This window comes from Sapajus apella, unplaced genomic scaffold (assembly GCF_009761245.1).
Source record: "Sapajus apella isolate SASKATOON/1434 unplaced genomic scaffold, GSC_monkey_1.0 scaffold7, whole genome shotgun sequence".
Classification (NCBI taxonomy): Eukaryota; Metazoa; Chordata; class Mammalia; order Primates; family Cebidae; genus Sapajus; species Sapajus apella.
The window spans coordinates 13,478,965-13,490,966 of NW_022436947.1; the positions used below are offsets into that span (position 1 = coordinate 13,478,965).

A 12,002-nucleotide genomic window follows, 5' to 3' on the forward strand; every position below is an offset into this window, starting at 1 on the left:
TTAACTAAGGTCACATCAGTGGCTAAGGGCAATCAGGCCACTGAGTTAACTGGTGGAGATCACTAAGAATTAACTATTTGGGTAAAGTCTGATTACATTAACGAAGAGCAAGCACCTTAAGCAGACTTTTGTAAATCCAGACTTCCAAGCAGGCCTCATCACTTACATCAAGAGCCCAGGAAGCAAGAGCTACAAAAGGAAAAATCTACAGCTAGACGTTACAGCCAACAGGAAACTTGCGGCTTTTGCTACTGCTTGTCTCACCCACAAACTTTCCCAACAGTGAAACCCCCTCTACCAAGGACCTGAGATGAGGTCTGAAGGAATTTTACATTACTAAGCAGGCACATGTTAAGGAAGCATAATGTTGATAGTACCGTTTATGCCACTTTCAAAAAAGGCCAGCTAAGAGCTTTAGGAAAAGAGGTTAACTGACTTGCAAGGTCACACTTTAACCTGGAGGCAGAACTAGAAATAACCATCTCCCCCTTGGCCCCTCCACTGCCCTGCCATCATGTACATTTTCCAAACAGAGCTGCTATTGGAGAAATTAATGGAGTTGTAAAAGTGATCTGAGAACATAAACATTTGTAAGGTCTTTCTTATTCCTCCTATTACCTGTATCAATGCTGCAGACCTAATCTGAGAGCAGAGATTGTTGGTTTTGACACTTCCTGTTTCCTTTAGATTCCCTTTCTCAGTGGTTAACGATATTAGGTGCACCTCATAATCACCACATGAAACACTAATGCCAGATCCCACACCAGACAAATAAAACAAGAGCCTCTAAGGGTGAAGATTTACACTGATAAAACATCAAGCCTCAGTACTTAGATTTTAAATTTGGGCACCACTATTTTTTGTAAGTGCTCCAGGTGATTCTATCAAGTTTTGGGAAAAACTACCCAGACAGAAAACTCAGTTAACATTACTCTCCTCAAGAAATCAAAGGCCAAGAATGACCTAATACAACCTAAGGCCCCAGCATCATAAATGTGTCATATCACCTGGCCTTCCCAAAGAACAAGGCCCTGAGAATGTGGGAAGGGACCAGAGCAAACTTTGGTATTATTTCAGGAACAGCAAACTCATTCCTATTGGTTTTATTTAGAGCACAGGAAGCCAACCAATCAGTGTGATAGCAATCAAAGAGAAGATTCCTCATCTTTGTCTCTGCAGAATGGAACTGCCAACTGCCATGCTGTACTTCCTAGGCAGCTGTGATGACAAGAGCCCCATGCAAAACGTAGACATTACGTAGGGGTGGGGAAGGGTGGCTCTCTGTCTCTCTGAGAAATAAGGACAGATAAGCTAACTTGTCGCCATTATGACAAAACCAAGCCTACAGACCCAGTTTATTCTCGGCTTGACATTAAGCACCACTTAACAACAAAACAAAACCAGCCACCCACACAAACACATATCCCAAGTCAGAAAATTACATAATGGCATCTGGAATGATCTGCTCTGACAGTGAAAGCAAAATTAGCCAAACCAACGAGGTCTAGAAAAGTCCAAAATGGAGAGGGGCAGCTCCAGAGAGTCATTTTCACACCCCCTATAGTTTATGTAAATATAGGTATACACAATCAGTGTTTTATTCAGAGGAAGAAACTGAAGTAATTGTCTGGATTCTAGAAGACTATCATTCTACTCAAGAGCAATACCAAGCCATGGCTAATTGGAAGTATAACTCTACATTCTCCTACCAAATCCAATCATTCTAGATAAGAAAAAATTTGTCAGAAGAAACTTGTTTTAACACATGTTGCTTTTTAGGGTAGAAGTTCAAGATAAGTTTTATTTCGTATTGGTCAGAAAGGAAAAAGATGCCCAGGAAGAGGAATTCCACTACCTGTCCATTATGGTTTATGGCATACATACTAGCCAGCTGGCATCACAGAAGCAGGAGAGTGTTTTTGTTCCCCAGAGTCCATTAGGAACTGGACCAAACCCAATGTCAGTGTTGCTAAGGTCCAGATTGTGGCAGCTGCTTTAGATCTGCACTGCATAAACAAAGTACAGAACTTCTGCAGGTAAAAGCTCTAAAAATGAGACCCCACGCCAGGCCTCCGACTCGGAAGAGGAGGACAGTTTGGGCCAGACGCCAATGAGTGCCTAAGCATTCTTGGAGGGACTTTTGGGGCTACTATTGCCTAGAGAGACAGTGGCTGGGGCACTGACACATCTGTGGGCCCCGGGGAGGAGGCAAAGAGAGCAGCAAGGAGCTCAGGTAACCCAGTTCCCTGCAGTGCCTGGACTGGCTCTCTGGGCTGGCTGACCAGATGGCGTGGGGCAACCTTGGCGTATACCAGGAAACAAGGTAATGGTTGGCCATGTGGCTAAAGGGTTCAGGGTGCCAGACTCTGGGACCCCATAATCCCACACCCCTATCCTCCCTGGACATGTTCGCTAAGGGGTGGAGGGGGAACTGGAGACCCCAAACCCTACCCAGAGAGGAGAAGCAGAGTTGCCAGGAGCTGGTGTGGTGGATGTGATGTAGGAATATAAGTGGGAGAATAAGGGGGATGCTGAGCCGCATAGGCTCTTCACCAGAGCCCAGATGCAGACCTGGGTGAGCGATGGCTACTTCCCGGACAGTGTTTGTTGCCAGAACCTGGACCCGCCAGTGATCAGTTCTACAACTCCAAATGCATTGACTTTGAACTCTACACCTGAGCCTGCTGGGGAGCCCAGTTTGGTGGGCCCTTCCTTCCTGGACTTTGGGGAGGAGGCCCCAAATGTCTCAGGCAGTGAGTTGGAGTCCATTTTCAGTCAATTTCCCTTTGTCAATAAGGGCCCTTAGTTGTGTATTAGGGCCGTGGCTGTGCTGACGGCCAGAAGCCAGGGGCCTTTTCCACAGCCCCTTTGGACTCGCCTTGGTGCCTGAGTGTTTGCTCCCATGAAGATACTCCTTGGAGATGCCTATCAGGTGTCCTGTGGCCTCCCTGACTGGACTCTGCTTGCTGTGTAAACACCACCAATTACACTACTAAAAAAAAAAAAAAAAAAAAAAATGAGACCCCACTTACAAAACCAAGTGAAAACAAAAATGCATTAAAAAAAAGTCAACATTTTTCCTGAGAATTGGAAACCAGAGTATTTTTTAACTTAATGATTCATAGTTCTAGTACAAACAACAAATAAGCCCAGCAAAAGTTTAAGGGCTTTGAAATTCTCTCCTTCTCCTTGGAAAGGAAGGGGTATTTTTGGTTCCTTGCTTTGAAAGACAATAAGGCACCACAAAGACTCTGTGGTCAACCTTCATTCAGTGATCTGATCTTTCCACAGCGGCAGGCAGTGCTAAGTGACACATAAAGCAATATAAACATTTCAGAGGGAAATTTCTGAAAAGGTAGTGACAGGAATAAATGAATTGTTTAGGTGCTTCATGGTGTGAAAAAAAAAAGGAAAGGTGATTTTGCAGTCAATGCCAAGATGATCCCTTTTTCATTGGGACGGAAGAGGGATGGTGTGAGAATTATAATATAGTTCCAATTACTACTCACCTGATGTGTGATGGCTTATAAACTACATTTTGAACACAATAGATGCTCACATTAAAGCAACAATCTGCTGAATCCCAGTTTATATGTAAGCAGATATATCAGAAAGTCAGAAGGCTCCATGTAAGACACTGGAAATCTGATAGAAGGCAGCCCACCTCCCTTTACGAAGCTAATGCTCTTAAACATCTCCTAATCGTACCATACATTCTCACCTCCAAGATCCCAATATTTGCTAAATCCTTCAAAGTTTCCCAAGTTCCTTTTGTTTCCCTCTTTGTTTGTTTTGTTTTGTTTTTCTGCTTTTATTTTTTTGAGACAGAGTCTTGCTCTGTTACCCAGGATGGAGTGCAGTGGCACAATCTCAGCTCACTGCAACCTCCGCCTCCCGGGTTCAAGCGATTCTCCTGCCTCAGCCTCCCAAGTAGCTGGGATTACAGGCATGTGCCACCATACCCGGCTAATTTTTTGCATTTTTAGTAGAGATGGGGTTTCTCCATGTTGGTGAGGCTGGTCTTGAACTCCCAACCTCAGGTGATCCACCCGCCATGGCCTCCCAAAGCGCTGGGATTACAAGTGTGAGCCACCACGCCTGGCCTGTTTGTTTTTGAGACGCAGTCTTGCTCTGTAGCCCAGGCTGGTGTTCAGTGGCACAATCTCCATTCACTGCAACCTCTGCCTCATTGGTTCAAGGGATTCTCCTGGCTCAACCTCCTGAGTAACTGGGTTTTCAGGCACACACTACCACGCCCTGCTAATTTTTGTAATTTTAGTAGAGATGGGGTTTCACTATGTTTGCTGGGCTGGTCTCAAACTCCTGACCTCAGGTGATCCACCCGCCTTGGCTTCCCTAAGTGCTGGGATTACAGGAGTGAACCATTGCACCCGCCTGTTTCACTGTTTTAAACACATTTTCACTAAAGTTAGAAAAATTAACTAAGGTATCACAGCAGAAAGGGCCATTCTAAAAGCTCCACAGACTTTGGCTTTGAGTAAGACTTTTCAGGTGAGGGGTAAATACATTTCCTAAAACACTAATTTGGTAGCCCTGTGCCTTTTGATGAAAATAAATAGGTAACAAGTAGATAGCTAGCTTACTAGCTAGAGCAAACATACCCAGGGAAGTAGCTGGTTAGCATGCCTCTTGGTTTGAAAGGTATCCAATAAACTGTTTTTATTAAAGAATAAATTGTGTGCCTACTAAATGGTAGACATGTGTTAAGCTTTCTGAAACCTTAAGTATTACTCATGCATATCCATTACTTCCACCTGTATGCAAGTGCTTATCAATCATTACTGTCTTAAGGAAACATAGTACACATTAGGAAGAAAATGAATGCAATTCGCCATCGTGAAAACTGAAAAAGTGATGTGAGGAGACGAATACAAACCAAAGTTCCTCCAATGGAACAATAAAATGGTCCAGTAAACAAAGTCCACAACCATAATCCAATGAGGCATTTTGTTTTGTTTTTTAAATTAAACTTTGGGTAGATACTACTTACTAAATTTATCCTTATAAGACTCTGTTAGGAAACAATACCGTTTAGTGGACGAGTTGGCCACAGGAAGTGTGATGAAGAAAAAGAACAAAATATAAAATAAAATTTGAGCTTAAAGAAATAGTTGAACATGTGAGAGAGAAGTGGGAAAGAGGGCAGAGAAAAGATGGAAGAGACTGTTAGATTTTAAAATTAGGTCAATGGTGAGCAGTTCCCTGGAGAGGCTTAGGGCTCACTTAAGTATTTGATTATTACGTCTTAGTCACTATGGTAAACATTTAAAATGCAGTATCACCTATAATCCTCTCAATATCCTTATGAGATATACTATTACTTCTCCAACTTACAGAAGAAAAAAAAAAAAAAAAAAAAAAACTAAGGCCCATGATTACAAGGTACCTAATAGCAGAGCTGAGGTTTATACCTCAGTCCTATTTACTTCCAAAGTCTACATTTAAAAAAACATCCAGGACCAGCACAGTGGCTCATGATGTAATGCCAGTAATTTGGGAGGCCAAGATGGGAGGACTGCTTGAGCCCAGGAGTTCGAGACCAGCCTGTGGAACATGGCAAATCTTGTCTCTACAAAAAATACAAAAACTAGCCAGGCAGGGTGGCATGCAGCTGTGGTCCTAGCTACTAGGGAGGCTAAGGTGGGAGGATCACCTGAGCCCAGAGAAATTGAGGCTGCAGTGAGTGACAACTGCACTGCTACACTCCAGCCTGGGTAAAAGAGTGAAACCCTGTCACCAAAAAAAAAAAAAAAAAAAAAAAAAAAAGCCATAGAATCCTAATATCAACAATAGTTTGCTTTAGACTTTATCTCAACGTTATGCTAAGTGGCCCAAGTTTTTCTACTTCTAAATTTTATATTCTTAAAAAAAAAATGCACTCAGCGCTGAAAATAAATACCCCCAAAATAGGAGCTATTATATTAGCAGGATGAAATAATAGGCTATTGCCCCCTATTTTCTTTTGAAAATGTTACTACAATTTTTATCACTTTTTAAAAGATCAGTCAGTATGAAGTGGAGCCAATCCCTTTTAAGCTGAATCACTACTGGGAATTAGAAAAATCTATTAAAATTCCATTCCTAATTCCCTTAACACTCTGTGCTGTGCCGACCACAGGAATTATAAAGAGAAGGGGGCTGAGAAATGGCATAGAAAAGACCCAGAAGATTTGCTTATTGGTAACCATGTCAAATATGTCAAATGCCCCCTTTCCTTATCACATCAATGACACTATCCAATAAATAAATAATAAACAAATAAGTAAATAAAGAGAATGCTAGTGGGAGGTCAGCAAAATCTGCTGAGAACTTATGTCCAAATGCCATCCTTTACAAGGTCCCCTGAAATAAGAGCAGGACAGGTATGGAAAAGAATAAAGCCCTGGCCGGGCGCAGTAGCTCACATCTGTAATCCCAGCACTTTGGGAGGCCAAGACAGGCTGAATCACTTGAAGTCAGGAGTTCAAGATCAACCTGGCCAACATGGGAAAACCCCATCTCTACTAAAAATACAAAAATTCACAGGCATGGTGGCAGGCACCTGTAATCCCAGCTACTCAGGAGGCTAAGGCAAGAGAATCGCTTGAACCCGGGAGGTGGAGGTTGCAGTGAGCTGAGATCACACCCCTGCACTCCAGCCTGGAGTGAGACACAGTCTCAAAACAAACACACAAAAAAACCAACAAAGCCCTAATGAAGCTGGAAAACAAGAATGTGTGTTAGCAGCGTATCAGAAAGTCTGCAAACCCTGAAAGGCAGAAAGCAGATGGGGTCAGATCGCTGGAGAAATGGTAGCACAAATATTAAGAATTAGGAGCATTCCAAGGGCCTTTATCAACAAATACAAAGCACCACAGTGAGTAGGCTTTAGGGTCATCATCGGAGCAATTCATTAGAAACCACACTCAGAAGAGCTTGGCCAGCCTGCCAGAATCTCCTCCACTTCCCTGTGATGCCCACAGAGTAGCTAGGAGCAAAGGGTTCTGATACCTGGAAAAAGTATAGGTGTAACTGGTATCATCTGCTTACCACAAAACTGCACAGAAAACCCTGAACAAAAAGAGCTTGTGAGAAAAGTAGGGTAATGGGCAGACCACTTAAGTAAACCCTATGGAATTTTGCAGCCCAGGCACTAGTAAAAACAAGCCTAATAAAAATATAAGCACAGTAAAATCTTTACCAGCAGAGCAGCCTTAAACCCTGGGCCCTCAAGCCTTCTCCTCCTCTAGAGGAGGTACTAGAGGACTTTGCTTCTAACAGAGACGATTCATTAACTCATTGTTTTAATACTAAAGGATGTGTCTTCACAGCTCTTCCAATTACACTTTCGGCTTGCTACCAAGCTTACCTGTAACACAGTGGAAAGCATTAGCGTTCTCGAAGCCACAAAATAGTCACAACTTACGCTAAAGGAAGTTACTGCTGTAGATTTCTCAACATTAGATACTCAGATTTTTCTTTTTAAGTCTATATACTGCAAAACTGTCCCTTAATTTAACATGGGAAGAACCTTAGATGGATATGTGGCCACAGCATTTGAGACAGCTTCTGCAGAGCACATCCCAGTCAACCCCCAGCCCTCACTCGCACCACAATCCTGGAAAACGCATAAAAGTGCTCTGCCAGAGCCCTATCTCCCTCTACAATTTCAATGAGGTCTATAATTTGTTTGCCTCCTCGCTGCTGCAAGACCAGATACTTTTGAGCAGCCTTCAAGGAAGTCTGCCTCTGATACTACCTGCCTACCTACCGACTTTTGTGATGAAGCTGTCCAAGGGAAGTAGACCTACTTCCCTGCAGAGAAACACCATGTCTACCCTAATTGGCAAATGTGTTACTTCATAAATGCAGATGAAAGTTTACAAATATTCAAGGATTTATCAAAGAAAAGGAACAAAATCAGGACAACATTTAATCTAAGAGGAAACAGATAAACAGAAGAGGCCGTTACTTCTTTTTCTTTGTCTTTTTGGTTTGTTTTGAAACTGAGTCTCGCTCTGTCGCCCAGACTGGAGTGCAGTGGCACTACTGCAGCTCACTGCAACCTCCACCTCCGAAGTTTGAGCAATTCTCCCGCATCAGCCTCTTGAGTAGCTGGAACTATAGGCATGCGTCACCACAACCGGCTAATTTTTGTGTTTTTTTAGTAGAGATGAGGTTTCACCATGTTGGCCAGGCTGGTCTTGAACTCATGACCTCAGGTGAACCGCCCATCTCAGCCTCCGAAAGTGCTGGGATTACAGGCATGTGCCATGGTGCCTGGCTTTCTTCTTCTTTCTTTTTGAGAGGAGTCTTGCTCTGTCACCCACCCAGGCTGGAGTACAGTAGTGCGATCTTGGTTCACTGCAACCTCTGCCTCCTGGGTCAAATAATCCCACTAGTAGCTGGGATTACAGGTGCCTGCCACCACATCCAGCTAATTTTCCTGACCTCAAGAGATCTGTCTGCCTTTGGAATCCTAGCATTCCAAAATGCTAGGATTACAGACAGGGAGTATTTTGCCCAGGCTTTTTTTTTTTTGAGACCGAGTCTCACTCTGCCACCCAGGCTGGCGTGAAGTGGCACAATCTCGGCTCACTGCAACCTCCATCTCTGGGGTTTAAGCAATTCTCATGCCTCAGCCTCCCAAATACTTGGGTAACAGGCATACGTCAGTAAGCTCAGCTAATTTTTTTGGTATTTTTAGTTGAGGCAGGGTTTCACCATATTGCCCAGGCTGGTCTTGAACTTCTGGGGTCAAGCAATCCACCTCTACCTCCTTAAGTGCTGGGATTACAGGTGTTAGCCACTGTGCCCAGTCGAGGGTGTTATTTCTTTTAATTTTAAATGTTCTCAGAGATATTAGAGACAAATCGCATTCATAAACTAAGAACAGGGTGCTATTAACACAGAAGAACAAAAATTTAAATATAAATGCTGAAAGAAAAATCAATAAAATGGGCTCGATTAAAAGAAAAGTCTGTAAATTTTATGAGCATAGAAATCATTTCAATTTTAGAATTATCAATATATTCGTGATGCCTAACACAATCCCTTAGTACACACCAAAGCATTCCACTAATACTTGATAAATGAACTAATGAGTGAGTGGCTAAATGAATAAGCGAGATGAATGAGTAAGAAAGAGAGTGCAGATGAATGAAAATAAGTCAATATGCATGGCTGGCCGGCCGTCTGGCTAAACATATAACCTGGAAGATCAAGTTGAAGATATCTCCTTGAATATAGAACAAAAATGCAAAGGAGGTTTTAAAATATTTAGAGAAACATTACAATGAGACATGCAGCAAAAGTTACAATATAAATAGATTTGGAGAAAAGCCTCACTCTCTCCTGGGCTCTCCGTAGTATGCTTTGGGAAACTGACAAGGGGGAGCCTTCCCAAAAATCAGTGCAGTAAATATTCAAGTCATCTATCTACAGCTTGGCACTCGACTCAACTGATAGCATAAAAAGTAAAAAGGAGAAAAGTAGCTCTCACATACCTCAGTAAAGGATTTTGCTGATTTGTAGGATTCAAGGGTGCCATTATGAAAGGCTAAATTGAACTTCCACCTAGAAATGATGGTAATAAAGTAATCTGAAACCACATTTTTAAGGAAACAAGACTTGGCAGTATGAGATTTCCATAGATAGCCAGCCACGAAATATTTGAACAAAAGAGATAGATTTGTCTGAAACTCAACAATATTTTCCTGACTGTAATCCTGAACCCTGTGCAACAGCCAAGTTCCTTCTTACAGTGTTTTATGGGACAAGTCTCTTAAAGTGATTGCTATACCTGAGCTGGCAGAAGACAGACCTAGTTATTCAACTACTTCTCTCTAGTATTTTTAACTAAATGCCACAGAGGTTTCTGATGTCCTCAGAATGGATAGCCACACTTCTACTATTCAACACAGGAGAAGCAGCACGATTATATTAACCAAGCAGCCTACCATTTCCAGAAAACAATCTAAACTGCTCTTTTCGGGAAGGGGGAAGGCTTGGGTTGAGTTGGTTAGTGGTTTGTTTCTGATTTAAGTGTAAAAAACCAACAACGCTCATTCTAGTGTCATGTGTTCCTTCAAAGCAGGGCAGGAAGGGGGCTTGGCACTCCATTTCATTGAATATGATGAAGTGTAAGTCATCAATCTGTGGAGAAAAAGCATTGGCTATGATGCAGACCCTACCTCCTGGCAGAGCCACTGCCATTATTAACGCTGTCACCATACTTTCTAATGTGCTGAAAAGGAACTTTGGAATGCTGTGGGCCTCTCTGGGTAAGATGACTAGGCCAGAAAAGAGGGATTCCAGAGGCCACTTTTTTTTCCCCAAGTGTAGCTTGAAAGTTAGATAATAGTAATGTTTTAAGAATTGAAAACTCTGAGAGATAGGAGGTTTGGCTGACAGTGAAAACCTCAAAGCTATAGAACTGTAGTCAGAAAAGCTGGGGGCTGTATGACACTTATTCCTACTGTGACTGAGAAAAACCAAACTAGGATTAAAAAAGGATTATTCTAGCGGAGTAAGGATAAGACCTAACCTAATGCTTCAGTCACTAATAGAACAGCTGGGGGAAAAAGTATCCCTGCAAATTAGAACCAAAGAAAAGGCAAAAGCAAATGTACTCTTATTCTTTGCAAATTTAATAGCCTGGTTCCTACAAATACAATAAAGGTAAGCTCTATCTATAAAGAATCCAAACAGACAGAAGGACGTTCATAAAGATGGCCTGAAACTGCTGCATGGCAATCATTAGGGGAAAGAGGTTATCTAAGATGTCCCAAGCTCCCACAGAACTTGGACAGCACCTCTGGTAGCAAGGTCTCATGCTCTGACAGCCATCAAGGCGGGTGGCAGTAGTGATGCATATGTCAAGGAAGAGGAGCAATGCAAGGAAGCAACAGAAGGAAAATACGAGAAAAATAAACAGAAAAAACAAAGTCACCTGTCTGAAAAGATGTGATCTTGTGCAGAAAATAAACAGGAATTTTCAGTTGCTCACTTTCCATAGTTCCATCTCTGTGCCATTCTTTAACTTTCACAAAATGGGCCATGTGTATTGTTTCCTATTGTCCTGAAATACTTCACATAATGGGAAATAATAGGGAAGTGCCTTAGTGACTCTGTATCTTCTGGATGTGTGACAGCTTTCCATGGATGAAGGGTGAGGTGGTGGTGGGAAGGAGTATGTGTATGTGTACGGCTTAACCCTAGTTATACTTTGTAGATGTTCCTTTCTAAATGTAAACACATTTTCTTCTAACACTTTTCTTTGAAAATGTGATATGCAGAAAGGCATGAGCAAGGAGTTAATGGATTCTAAGGGTTTGCCAAATTGGAGCTCAAAGTAATTGGGAAGTCCAGCACAGAAAAAGGTCACCCCAGAAAATCTCACTCTTCAAGAAGGCTCTGGCAAGAATGAAAGGAGGAGATTTTAATCACTGCAGCTAATTACATAGACGACTAAATCACAAGAAGAGTTATTTAAGTGTCTTAAATACAATAAAAAGTAATTAACAGGAAGCGCCATCTTGACAGCTTCATGTCAGAAACCAGGCCTAAAATGATCAGCTAATTCCCAACCCAGGAGCCAGAGAATGAGAAAAGACTCAAAGTTTGATCTTTTTATTTTTTATTTAAACAGTTTTGATTAACAGATAACAACTCTTGCCAACTCCACAGTGAAGTTAATCAAGAAAAAAATTTTAATCTATTAGAGGAATGAAGAACCTTGTTTTCACTGATTCCCCAGGGGCAAGACATAGGAAACTGAAGCCTATGTCACGCCAGCAAGGTCTTGCCAGCATCCTGTGATGCGACTCTTTCCCATACATTGAGAGGAGAAAACGATCAGACTGAACCCTACTGAGGATCCAGTCAATTCACACTCTCTGCATGTGAAGTGCATCTAAAATTTGGCTTTGAAATAACCACTTCAGAGACACCATCTCATTTGCCTCTTTCTTCTCAGCCCCCTAAAATCACCAGTTTCAGAG

At 42.1% G+C, this 12,002-nt stretch overlaps 1 protein-coding gene and 1 pseudogene across 2 annotated transcripts in view; one reads left to right on the forward strand and one right to left on the reverse strand.

The window, feature by feature from the left end:
• LOC116550035 overlaps window positions 1-2,713 on the forward strand; it is a 30,011-nt pseudogene extending 27,298 nt beyond the window's left edge.
• SND1 (staphylococcal nuclease and tudor domain containing 1) overlaps window positions 1-12,002 on the reverse strand; it is a 457,598-nt gene that overhangs the window by 246,525 nt on the left and 199,071 nt on the right. The gene's annotated exons all lie outside the window — the stretch shown is intronic.